The 13296-nt window shown below is 36.2% G+C and overlaps 1 long non-coding RNA gene across 2 annotated transcripts; it reads right to left on the reverse strand.

Moving 5' to 3' along the window:
* Nucleotides 1–1385: 1385 nt before the first annotated feature.
* LOC148125279 (uncharacterized) lies at nucleotides 1386–12806 on the reverse strand. Of its 2 annotated transcripts, none has more exons than XR_015744304.1 (2): nucleotides 12520–12806; nucleotides 1386–1904 (listed from the first exon to the last, which is right to left on the reverse strand). It is a non-coding gene; the product is annotated as an uncharacterized LOC148125279 (long non-coding RNA). The 2 variants fall into 2 exon arrangements; XR_015744305.1 differs by lacking the exon at nucleotides 12520–12806 and adding an exon at nucleotides 11205–11462.
* Between the last annotated feature and the right edge of the window lie 490 nt (nucleotides 12807–13296).

The raw sequence follows: 13296 nt of genomic DNA on the forward strand, positions 1-13296 counted from the left end.
AGTTCCTTTATTATCTCCAACCTTGCCCCCAATGTCCAGGTTACCTTCGCGCTGGAGAAAAACTCTCCCAGGAACAGCCTTTGACTGTTGAAAATTCAGTCTGAAACAAGGTACGCACAAACTGTAACTTAAAATCCAAACAAACCAAACTGAAGTAATTAGTTTGGCAGGGCAGGAGCAGGAATTTCAAACTTGAAAGCATGGCAAAACTCACACAGTTGGGAAGATGCCAGGAACACAGATAAGCCACAACGATACAAGATAAAGTCATGTTTGCTCCCAACAGCTTGCTGCATGCAGCTTACCTTTTTTTAATACACTGTGTTCCCAGCTGCAGCTAATGAAGGGAATCAGGGCCCTTTCCTCCCCCATAAGCCACACAATTCACGTTGCTCTCTTCTCCATTCCTCTCTGCATGCCCTAGGATGAAGAGGGGGCGGGCCCGGGTCTTCCTCTGAATTCCCTCTCCCTTGTTCTACCTCTTCCCTGCTCTGCCCAGCCAGACTTTGCCCTTCCCCAGTTTCTTCCACGGTCAACAGAACCACACTCCCACTCCCAGTCAGCTGTTCGGCTTCCTCCACTGGGTCAGATTCCGACAGGGGCATGACAAGTAGTCCTTGACTTACAACAGTTCATTTAGTGATTGTCCAAAGTTACAATGGGATTGAAAAAATGACAGTTTTTCACACTTATGACCGTTGTAGACCGTTGTCACCTAATCAAAATTCAGATACTTCAGAACTTATTCATATTTATGACAGTTGCAATCTCCTGGGATCACATGATCACCTGTGATCTTCTGACAAGCAAAGTCAATGGGGAAGCCAGATTCACTTAACAACTTTGTTACTAACTTAACAACTTCAGTTATTAATTTAACAATTGTGACAAGGAATTTTATAAAATGGGGCTAACCTCAGTTAACAAATGTTTCACTTAACAACAGAAATGTTGGACTCAGTTGTGGTAATAAGTCGAGAACTACCTGTAGTTTCTCAAAAGACATGTCTACACTATGACTTTACTCTAACGTAGAGTTAGTTTTAGGCAGATCAGCTACTTTTGAAAACTGAAAGAATTTATTTCTGGCTCATGCATTGAAACCAAAACTGTTTGGGGGTGTTTTTTGTTTGCTCTTCTTTGAAGGTTTGGCTCTCAGACTTCTACCAGGTAGTCTATTTCTTTTGGCTGGAACTCTTGTCTCATTCTGCTTTCCATTTCTTGGATTCATTTCAGATTCAGAACATTGTATACAAAAAGCCAATTTGAAGATATTTTTAGAATTTAACTTCTCCTTTCTTCATCCACTGAGCAATATTTAATCAACCATGGCTACAGTGATTATAGAATTGTCAGGTTCCAAAAAAGAAAAAAAGACACTGAGATTCCTCTTAGTAGTTTCTTTTATTATTTTTCACTTTTAGACGAAATCTCACCAAACTAAAGCAGACAACTTGCTTCATAAAACATTTACTCTGGGAAACTATTAGGGAGAAGCCATCTTCACCCCCTTTCTCCTACATGAACTATCTTAGTTGCACTGGCTCTTATACCTCTGAAATGCACTCCCTCCTTCCTGGAATCCAGATAACATGCCATCACAAAAATAATTGCTGACAAATTAATTTCACCATCACAGATTTCTGAATGCAAGAGGTATTTTGGCTTTGAAACTAGAAAGCTCCATTTATAGGATTCAGGATTTTTTGTTAAACTCATCTCCCAAAATGAGAGATACATGGGTAATAATTCTTAAATGTAATGGGAATGTGCAGTTCTTGTTATTCCAATGAAACTTAGATTATGGCACGGATTGAATTACTTTCTCTGCCTCTCTTGTTAGTCATCTGGAATAGTCCGGATTGGCTTTTAATGGTCTCCGTCTCTTCTCAGCATTTTGAGGCCTAGGGAAATAAAGATGATGAGAGATTGGAGGTTGGCTTCAGATTCTGCACAGGGAGTAAAATTCCTGGTGTGATGGAAGTGTCATAAATTTAATCAAGCTTGTCTGACCTCCTTTACACATGAGGAGTAAGTGTGACCATACATGATTTATTTTATTCAATTTATAAAGCAACAAATTACAAAGCAACATTTAAAAATGTGGATAAACATAAAACTCAGCAAAGAAATACATGTCAAGGAATATAAACAATTAAAACATCATACATTTCACATGGGTTTGCTAGAAAATTTAACTTATTAGAGCTTTCTGAAAAATTAATGGGTTGGGGATATGCAGACAATTCTAGATGTAGTCAGTGACAGAGAAGATACCTCTCTGAGGTGTCATGAAAAAGCATTGCTTTATTGACAGGATCTTGAACATACCAATCCTGCCAGATCTTATAGGATAGTCAGAAACAATTGGAGAGGAGAAGTAGATATCCATGCCCCGATCCATTAAGGGTTTTGTAGACAATGACCAACACCTTAAATTTGCACCCCAGTGCAGGTAACTATTTTGCTTTGTACCCAACAAAACTTTCATTTCTGATTAGCTGTAGCTTGAGTGGTTTTCAAAGACCACCTCATATATTGCATGGCAGTAATTTATATAACAGGACATCCTTCAATTTTGTTCTTTGCATTATCTTTGCTGTCCAATGTGTCATCTGGTTTTGCTACATACACTGTCTATCATACAGCTTCCTGCAGGGGTGGGATTCTACCAGTTTGCACCTATTCGCTAGAACCGGTTGTTAACACTCTAAGCAGTTCGGAGAACTGGTTGGTAGAAGAAATTACTGGCCTAATCCTGTAATTCAGGCAGGAAGGAAACATTCTGGTGTTGCTTACAGAAACTGCCTCTCCGTTAACCCTTATTACATTCTTGGTAGGACTAGACTTCCTGTCTCAGGAATGGAATTTTTTTCCCCTCCTTTGATGGTACTTTGCTTATGTGGAGTGACCATTCAAAGTTACAATGGCCCTGAAAAAAGTGACTTATGACCATTTTTCACACTTACAACTGTTGCAGCATCTCCACAGTCATGAGAGGCCAGGTGAGGAGATGTGTGCCTCGATGTGAGTGATATTGAGTTGGCCACACCCAGCCAATAACATGACCACCAAGCCACACCTACCAACTAAGCCATGCCCACAGAATTAGTTGTTAAAAAATTTGAATCCCACCCCTGGCTGCCTATGCAAAGAACTCAATTTGCAGGTATTTCTGCAATACATATGGACTTGATGGGCGGGCTTTTTCATATTGCAAGGTTAGTTGCAGAGCTATGTGACATATCTCTGTTTTCTATATATAGTTTATTACTATGATTTTTTTTTCAGTTGAAAAATGGCTCCCCATTGAATCTAAAACTCAGAAATGTTAATAAAAATATAGTTTGGATAGTTATGCAAAGGAAAGCCAGAATTTGGAGATGATCTGCCCTAGCGGCTTCTTAGCTTTTTTGCTACTCCAAACCCACTCCAACACTCCAAAATACTATTTTAAAAAAACCTATTTACTACAATGGTTCTTCCTAAAGAAAGTGATGAATGAAGAAATAAATGTAGAAAATAAATGTGGCTTTTTTTAACGGTAAAGAGAAGAGGATTTTGTGGACCCAAGTTTGTACAATTGGACAATATATCATAAAAATTAGATTCAGAATTGAGAAATCTAGTGGGTATTCCTTTTAAGTATTTTTATTTTCCTTTGTAAAGTAGGAAAAGAAATAAATCAGACTTCTCAAAATTCAGGGAGAAAGAGAGGTAAATTTTTGGTTCAAGGTTATTGATTTTACTACTTCTGAAATATAGCAAAAACATTTTGGCAGGCATTTTGGAAAATATTAAATAAGTATTTTGCCCATATCTGCATTCTTCAAGTATTTTTATGATAGAGCGTCTCCAGTCTCACAAAGCCATCTGTATTTTCATAAATTTAATCTGATGTATGCCAAGTTGACTTCATTTTTGTGGTTAAAACATGCATGCATGACAGCCAAACCATCTGTATTCTCATTCTATTTCAAATGTTCATGCCAGAGTCCAGATCCTCTCTCTTTCTGTGGGTAAAACATGGATATGAGAGTATGACCACGGAATGGCTATAAGCAAAAACAGATGGACGTAAATTTCAGAAGCCTTTAACTGAAACAGTTACTGTACAATAATTAAGTTCTGTAATGCAAAGGCAGCTGAAAATTAATCAGGTCAACGAACTTTTTTCAGAAATGCATTATTTAACTCCACAACATGGAAATAAAAGAAGAGTCTTCCTGGATTTTAGGCATGGCCTAACTGACTGATTGTCTGACTAATTAACAAATGAACTAGTTAAATAGGAAGAAGGAAGAGTTTTTCCAACTCAGAGGCACCCCTAGTATTAAAGCAAGTTTGGGAAGTTCAGGATAAACTGTCACATTGCTGGAAAAGGAATCAGTGGCTCCCAGATATTGCCATCCCTGTACCTCACTGTTGTTCAGGTTGCGGCTTTTGGGAGTTAGAGTTCAGTATCCCTAGTCTTTAGTTCTTACAGTGTAATAGATGAGCTATTTTTATGTCATTTGAAGGAAAATCCATCTGTGCTAAATAATTTTACATCACCTTAATTTGCTGCATCCACAAATTTGACAAGTGTATAGGAAGTGTATAGTTTTCTGAAAAGAACAATTCACAGGATAGCTATATTATTTGTAACGCCACTAAAAAAAAAAGCTTTGAATTGTGAAAAATAAGGAACACTTATGATCTCATGTTTAAGAAAAATTTTTACCAAATGAAATGAACTTAGCATTTCCTTCACATCTCAAATTATTCCAGATGCTTTATATTTGTTGTTCTTCTTGGAATTCAAAATTGGACTGACTCTTAGACTCTACATGACTGCTAAACAGAACTGAATAAGCCATTTTTAAGCAAACAATGAGTCTGTACATAATACTTCCCAAGCAATAATGCAATAGGGAATTATCGCTTTCCTTCTCAAGCATACATTGCCAAACAGTATGGTATCTGGGGATTGTTATTCAGGGGGAAACTATTGTATATAAACTTCCAGAATAATTTGACAGCTAGTAGAACACCTTTTTTCTATTTCCACTCTCACAAAGATGGGCCAGTAAATATGATGTGGTAGATTCCTTTTGTCTTCAGAGAAGAGGAGGAGATGAAGAACAATAATAAAATAATGCTTTTCCAACCACAATTATTCCTTGCTTTATATTAATGTTGCTCTTTTTTTCCTTTGGTCTTTTTTTGTACTCTTTGAGCTTGATTGTTTGCTTGCAGATGTTTAATTATCCAACTACATAACTTCAGCAGTGCTGGGAATGTGGAGTTTGCTTCCTATTTATATACTGTACAGTAACTTTTTTCTGCCAGTGTTGCTGGGATGTTGTTTTGTCCTTGGTAGTTCCTTGATTGGGTATTGTTCTCTGACTGATTGTTTATCTGGTGTTAATCCTGTTCATTTATGGGTTGGTTGCTGGAGAGGATATGTTTTGGTCTTTTTAATTCCTAAGGATCATAGATTTAAAAGGGTTGGATTAAAGTCGATTGCTGAAATCAGGAAATAAATAAATTAAATCTAGCTGTTTGTCAATGGATAAGGGGCAAAAAGAAGCAGACAATTTACAATTTACACAAACATTTGAATGACTTCTATTGTGAAGACAGTCCAAGACAAAAACAGAAAAAGACACTTAAAAAAAACAGACAATATTTGATTTTAAGGCTCTGCATTCCAGACAGAGAATTGCCTTTAGCTCCTGAATGAAACTGGGATATAAATCTAATAAACAAATAAACAAAAAAATGAATGGAGCTGGATTTGGTTTAGTTCACTATGAGTGCCTAAGAAAACACCATCTTGTGCATAGTACACAGTGTCTTCATTTGTTAAATATTTTGATCTTTTTTATTGTTTCTGCAAGTGGTAACATCTGAACTGAGATGCTAAGCAGAATTGGATCTGGATTATTTTGGAAGCAAGATGAGTGGGAATTGAAAAAAAAATGGGAAGAAGGCAACAGCAAATAACTTTTCTTAGTCATTCTTGGGCTAAAAGCATAGGCAGGTTTTACAGAGAAAGCAATTTTGTCCAAATGTTATTCTTTTGAGCTATCTATCTCAGCTGCTTCTGCAATTTTAACACATTTTTGATATTCCATTTAAATATGCCTGGGTCAGCTTATTTAGAGATGACCTTTTTTTTTCTATAGATACGTGGTAGGGTATAAGCTCTAAAACTGGTGTCTGTTGTAATTATGATATATTATTCCCTTGAGGAAGAAAAGTTAAGCTCACTGATGGATTTAGTCAGATTTCTATGGTATGAGGTAATTAAACCAGAAGGAATTCTGCCAACTGCAGTGTGAGTCTTTTAGAAATAAAAATTCAATAGGCACTCTATATTTTTTTTCCTTTTTGTTCAGCCTGTAAGAATTTTATTTTAGGTCCAAAGCATAGGAATATATTGAAGCATTCCTCCTGATAATATCTTTGATTTATTCACAGTTTGACAAATTTGTTGAATCTGCTAGTCGTGTTAACTTAAAAATCAAAGCACAAATACTCTGGTGGTCTCCATATACATTGTTAGCTATATTATAATTCATAATTCATAACCAAGGTCTTTTCTGGTATTCAGAGCTGTATTGACATCCTTATAATATATGTTTGGGGAGGGCACTGCAATTCTATGAATATTTATTTAGGAAGAAGGGTTTACTATATTAGCAAGCATAACTTTCTTATGAATAAGATTGTATTCAGAAGATTAGAAATCGTGAATACATAATAATGAAAAAAATCAGTGAAGGAATAAAAAGCATTAGGAAACTATTGATTCCTAATTTTTGAATACTCTGTATAAAACAAGAGTAGATGATAGTAGTGAAAACTACTATAGATATGGGAGTCTGTGATTATTATTGACTCATTCATAACTGTTTACCTCTATACCTAACTTTGCTTGTTTGGTTAAATAAATTTAAGACAAATAAAGTAAACATGATAGAGACAACCTATATTGTTTTTAATTAATGTATCCTTCAGTTAAAAGCTTTAAACTTGTACTAGGCAATCTACATTTATATTGCATCCATTTTGTGAGAATATTTCAATCTCTTAACTAACAGCCATGATCAGATATGTTAAGGAAGAAGTTTGTAGTTCTATCACCATTCATGGAACTGACTTCACACAATAATAACTTTTGCTAAAATAGATTTATAAGAACAGGGTTTTTTTGCCTTTCTACCCACTCCTTAAAAACCCCAATATAGTACTCTTCCAGAGCAATTGCCTTAAATGCCTGTAAATGTCAAGAGATACAGAGTGTATAATTCCTAGCCAGTGAAGTCAGCTTTGTAACCATAGTAGCTCTGACTGCAAAGCTGAATTGTACAAAAGACCCAAGCTGTCAAAGCTGATGATGTAAAGCTATTCAACACCACAGACAATACTGCTACACTTCAAAAAGACTGTGACTATGTATCAGAATGGTCAAACAAATGGCAACTTCAAATCTCAACAAATAAATGCTCTGTCTTACATATTGGCAAAAAAATAATAATCAGAAAATAAAATACAAGCTGAATAGTCAAGACCTTGCTGATGATCCAAACTCTGTCAAGGACCTTGGAGTATTCATCTCTAATGATCTAAGTGCTAGAGTCCACTGTAGCTACATAGCCAAAAAGGCATTAAGAGTTGTTAACCTAATCCTACATAGCTTTTTCTCTGGTAATATCACACTACTAACTAGAGCATACAAAACATTTGCTAGACCAATACTTGAATACAGCTCATCAGTCTGGAACCCACATTACGTATCTGATATTAATACAGTTGAGAAACTCCAGAAATATTTCACAAGAAGAGTTCTCCACTCCTCTATTCTTTGCAGAATACCTTATGCCACCAGACTTGAAATTCTAGACCTAGAAAACCTATAACTATGCCACTTTTGGTCTGATCTAAGTACAGCATATAAAATTATACATTGCAATGTCCTACCAGTCAATGAATACTTCAGCTTCAACCATAACAATACAAGAGCAAACAATAGATACAAACTCAAGGTTAACTGCACCAAACTTGATTACAGGAAATACAACTACAGCAACAGAGTGGTCAATGTCTGGAATACTCTACCTGACTCTGTGGTTTCTTCCCCAAACCCCAAAAACTTTAACCTTAGACTGTCTACTATTGACCACACCCCTTTCCTAAGATGTCTGTAGGGGGCATGCATAAGCGCACCAGCGTGCCTACCATCCCTGTCCTATTGTTTCTTTTTATTTTTCTTATATGTATCCTTTTCATGTATTCATAACTATGTTTATACTTATACCTGTTATCTTATAATTGCTTGACTAAATAAATAAATAAATACATAAAATAGATAGATACACAAAAGTAAAATAGAGAAAGTATGGATAGTAGATTAAAATTCTCCTTTTTCTTAACATTCCATAGTTACACAGAAGTAAAATAAAGCTGCCATCGATTAAAATATATTTTATTAATCTGATGTTACCATTTGATTAAAATATTTTTTTAAAGAGTACATGAATCAAAACTGTATTTCTAACAGAATAACAGAGTTCGAAGGGACCTTGGAGGTCTTCTAGTTCAACCGTCTGCTCAGGCAGGAAACCCTATATACTATTTCAGACAAATGGTTGTCCAATCTGTTGGAGGACCCACAACTTGCTGGAGGCAAGTTTTTCCACTGATTAATGGTTTAACTGTTAGTTAATTTTTCTAGGCTGCTTCTCTCCTTGACCCATTGCTTCTTGTCTTGCGTTCAGGTGCTTTGGAGAATAAATTGACTCCCTCTTCTTTGTGGTAACCCCTTAGATATTGAAACATTTAATATTATTGCACCAAACAGGGTAAAACAATTTTTAAAAGTCTACCCCAATGTGGATGTGTCACTGGAACAGCAATTCTAAGACAATAAAAAATATGTAGGAATTTCTACTTAGACAAAAAGGGGGCCAAAATATTGTTTAAATCCAGAACAAGAAAAATTCAGAAAATACGTAGGCACACACCTCTAATTCAAGGGAGGAGAAAGAAGAAGAAAAGGAAGAGGAGGAAGAAGAGAAAAGCTCAGACATATAAGATCGTTATTATAGCCAGTCTTAATAGAAGTAGTTTTAGCCTTCCTGTAAAATTGATTTCCTAATGTGAATCTATCTGGTATGATTGAGGATGAAGAAGTAAATTACCTTATGACTTAATTGCTCAATCATTCAAATATTAATTAGCTCCTAGCATACAGTAATAGAACTTTGATTACTATTACAAACAGTATGGATAATTTAGATTATATACACGTATCTTTACTAAATTCTCCTTACAATTAATCAAGGATTTCAGATAAACTTAGCTGGCAATCTCTCATAGTTAGCAGACCACGTTCTCTGAAATATATTTCATGCTACTGGAATGTATTATACTCTAAAAAAAACCCATACATTTGGGATTATGAACCTGCCAAAATGTTTTCAAGTTTGAGAATAGACTTCTGTAAACTAAATCCATTTTCTCTGGTAACTGTTGAAGTGAAACCCTCCTGAGTAAGAATGGAATAATTATATAAGAGCAAAAATGAAATGACGCATAAATCAAAACTCTGCCTAGTGCTGTGGAAAGCAGGCCAGCTTTCTTCTACATTAAAACTGTTCCCATTTGCTATTCTCAGTTCCTCCCCTTCCTTTATTCTCATGAAATTTCATTTGTTTGTTTTTTTAAAGATGTTTTAAGAGATTATGGGTTTGAACACTACAAACTATGTCAGTTGGCACAGTTAAGCTATAAATCTGGAATATAGGAGACCTGACCCATAACTGGATTCATCTAGCCATAATTGTTTGTCACCAATATATCCTTGGATAACATGACTATTTTCAGTGCACTGAATCTGCCTGTTCAGCTGGAGCAGAAAAAACAAATGGGACAGCCTGAAAAAATATTTTGCTGCTGTTTGCTCTACAACAGGGCTGTCAACCTCCCGGCTGATGGGCTGGATGCATCATATTTCCTTCATACTGGGGGAATTCTTATTCTATGTATTTTAAAAGTAGTTTTTATTAAAAGATATAGTAAATATCGAAGATAAAGAAAGTAAAAGGGGAAAGTAAAATAAAAAAGGATATAGAATATAGAAAAAAATAAAACAGAAAACATGAAAACATATAAAGCAATGGCTTCTATCTTCCTTTCAGCAGTTATGCAGTATATGTAACCCTAATTAATATTAACTGGCCATGCCCATGCCCGGTTTACCAAAGGGGAAAAAAAGTCCCGATATGTCACGTGACACCTCCATGACAATGTGAGTTTGACACCCCTGCTCTACAATATAAACCTTGCAAATATTTGGGCCCAGCCATCATCTTCCATTTGCTTCCGTTTCTGCTGAATTCTGAAACTTCGATAACCCAGAATCCAATTCAGTTGTAGTTCTTTTCTTAAGAATGCATGTTCAATAGTAAGAGGGAAGATCCTGTGTGTGCCCTTTATTTAATCTTAACCTTACTTAGACATATGTTCTCCTCTGCAATTAAAAAATGGAATGTATTTAATCTCACTCTTTAGCCTTCAAGTCAGTTTTTGAGTCCTTGGAACTGCTACAAGTCCCAGCATTTTTCTTCTTTTATTGTAATGTAATTCAAATTATGATTTCTCTTCAGATAGTATAAATATTTAGCCTGAGTCCCTGCAGTTTCTTGGCAAGATTTTTCAGAACTGGTTTGGTCTCCTTCCTAGGGTTGGGAGAGAGAGTGGTTGGCTCAAGATGACCCAACTGACTTTTGTGCCTGAGGTGGGATTAGAACTCACAGTCTCCCAGTTTCTAGCCTGATGTCTTAATCACTACACCAAACTGCCATTCATATGAACAGACCCCAGGAAAAACATCAGAACAATCTGTCCAGAAGAGGGCAGTGTTAGGAACAGCTAAGATACAACACAGCGCCCTCAAACCTCGTGGTCTTTGATAGAGGACCTGAGATTGAGAAAGACACATACTAACCATATGGGTGGAAAGGGAATTTTTTATATGCATACATACATGCACACACATGTGTGTGTGCACACACATGCATGCAGTGGTGGTATTTGACCGGTTTTCACCTGGTTCTGGTGAGCCGGTAGGAGCGATGAGCAGCGGAAACCAAACTGGTTCTCTCCACCATTCTGCTGTTGCCCCCCCCCCCGTCTCCCCGGGCTCCCATACTCACCTTTATCCTCTGAATTTGAAGTGTAGCTGCTTTGCGCGGCACAGCAGAGTGCCACGCGGCAGCTGCTAAAGCGGCTAGGATTGTGCAGGCTTGCAGGAGGTGAGTTAGAACACTTCTACACCTGTGCAAATGCCTCTGTGCCTGCACAAAGTGTGCATTTGATGTGCGCATCACGCAAAGTGTGTGCACATGTACAAAGTGGGCCCACCAAGCCACGCCCACTGAACCAGTGGCAACAATATTTGAATCCCACCACTGCATACATGTATATACAAACAACACATATACATACATAGGATAAGTTAATTTTAATGCAAAATTTATTTATTATCCAAATCTGCTTAATTTTTAATTTTATTTGCAAGGAGCTAGACTTCTGTCAAAATATATATTTTACATAACTTCTTTGAGGAATTCTTGGTAAATTTAATATGGTATATAAATGTTTCTTGCTTAGAAAATATTTCACAATTTTTTTCACGGTAAAAAATGCAATTACTCAAATCAACAAAGAGAATGCCTATCTTTACGAAACCATTTACTCGAGAATTTTTTTCATTACTATAACCAGAACTGATGCATTATTAGTGGTTAAGAATTACCATTATAAAAGAAGAAATTGACAAGCTGTAATGGAAAACATTTTCAGATAATTCTATAAAAGCTTATTTGAGGTGAGAAAACATATTTCTATCATACTGGGGGAATTCTTTCTATGTATTTTAAAAGTAGTTTTTGTTAAAAGATATAGTAAATATCAAAGATAAAGAAAGCAAAAGAGGAAAGGAAAATAAAAAAGGAGATAGAATATAGAAAAAAATAAAACAGAAAACATGAAAAAGTATAAAGCAATGATTTTTATCTTCCTTTCAGCAAGTTATGCAGTATATGTAATTCTAATTAAATCTCTCTCTCTCTAATATTACATCATAATTCCCTTTTTCTATATTCCACTCTTTCTAAATATCAAGGCCATAAATCATAAAATAATTTTCTTTTTTACACAAAAAGTCCATAAATGTTTCCATTCATTGATGAATATGAAAAATGACCTTTTTCTAATGAAAGAGGTCAATTTGGCTGAACTGTGTGGAGTTTAGTTTCCTATGACCATTTTTAACAATGGTCACAATTAACTGTAACACTCTAAGTATATCCAAAGTGTGACAGGCCTTCAATATAGTTCAAAAACTCATCAGCATTTAAATCATCCCATGCCTCCTAATAGAAAAGAATGAATGATTCTGCTCATACATTTACATACTTGATTCCTTAAGCCTTTTTCAGTTGAACAAAATACATCAAGAATGTTTACCTTCTTATCTTCCGTGTTTTGCACTGGATGTAGAGAGCTGGAGATCCATTAAATTTGAGGCAGGCAAGCAGTCTTCCATAATACCGTAGGATTATGTAATAGGTCATATCTGATAGGTAAAAACATCATATGACATCTGGCATTACTATATGACAGGGATCTGGCCCGCAGGGTGCTTAGATCTGGCACACGAGGCCACCCTAGAAACATCGAAGGACCAGCCCACAGTGCCTCTGCCAACAAAAATGGAGCCTGGGATGGCCGCGCATGACCTTCACAAGCTCTGTTTTCACTGGCAGAGTGCTAGCAAAACAAACTATTAGCAAAAGTGACATTTGATCACATGACTGACATTGAGCTGGCCATGCTCCACGTCCCCACCCCAGAAGTCAAACACAACCCTGATGTGGCCTTCAATGAAATTGAGTTTGATACCCCTTCTCTATGATATCTATACCACATAAATTTTTGATTGTTTTCTTTGATGGCATCACTAATGAAAACTACTGGCAAACTCCTATTGTTATCCCACTCTAACCCCTCACAATAGATAAAGTGCCACAAAAAGACCACTTTTGCTAGCAGAAATTGAAAAAAAATAAGCAGAAAAATAAGCAGAATCATTAATGGGTGGTAGCCAGGGGTGGGATTCTACCAGTTTGCACCTATTCCCTAGAACTGGTTGTTAACATTCTAAGCAGTTCAGAGAACCGGTTGTTAAAAGAAATTACTAGCCTAATTCTGTAAGGAAGGCAGGAAGGAAACGTTCTGGTGTTG

This window comes from Pseudonaja textilis, chromosome 7 (genome assembly GCF_049901715.1).
Source record: "Pseudonaja textilis isolate UNSWEBS1 chromosome 7, rPseTex1.2, whole genome shotgun sequence".
In the NCBI taxonomy this organism is placed as follows: domain Eukaryota; kingdom Metazoa; phylum Chordata; class Lepidosauria; order Squamata; family Elapidae; genus Pseudonaja; species Pseudonaja textilis.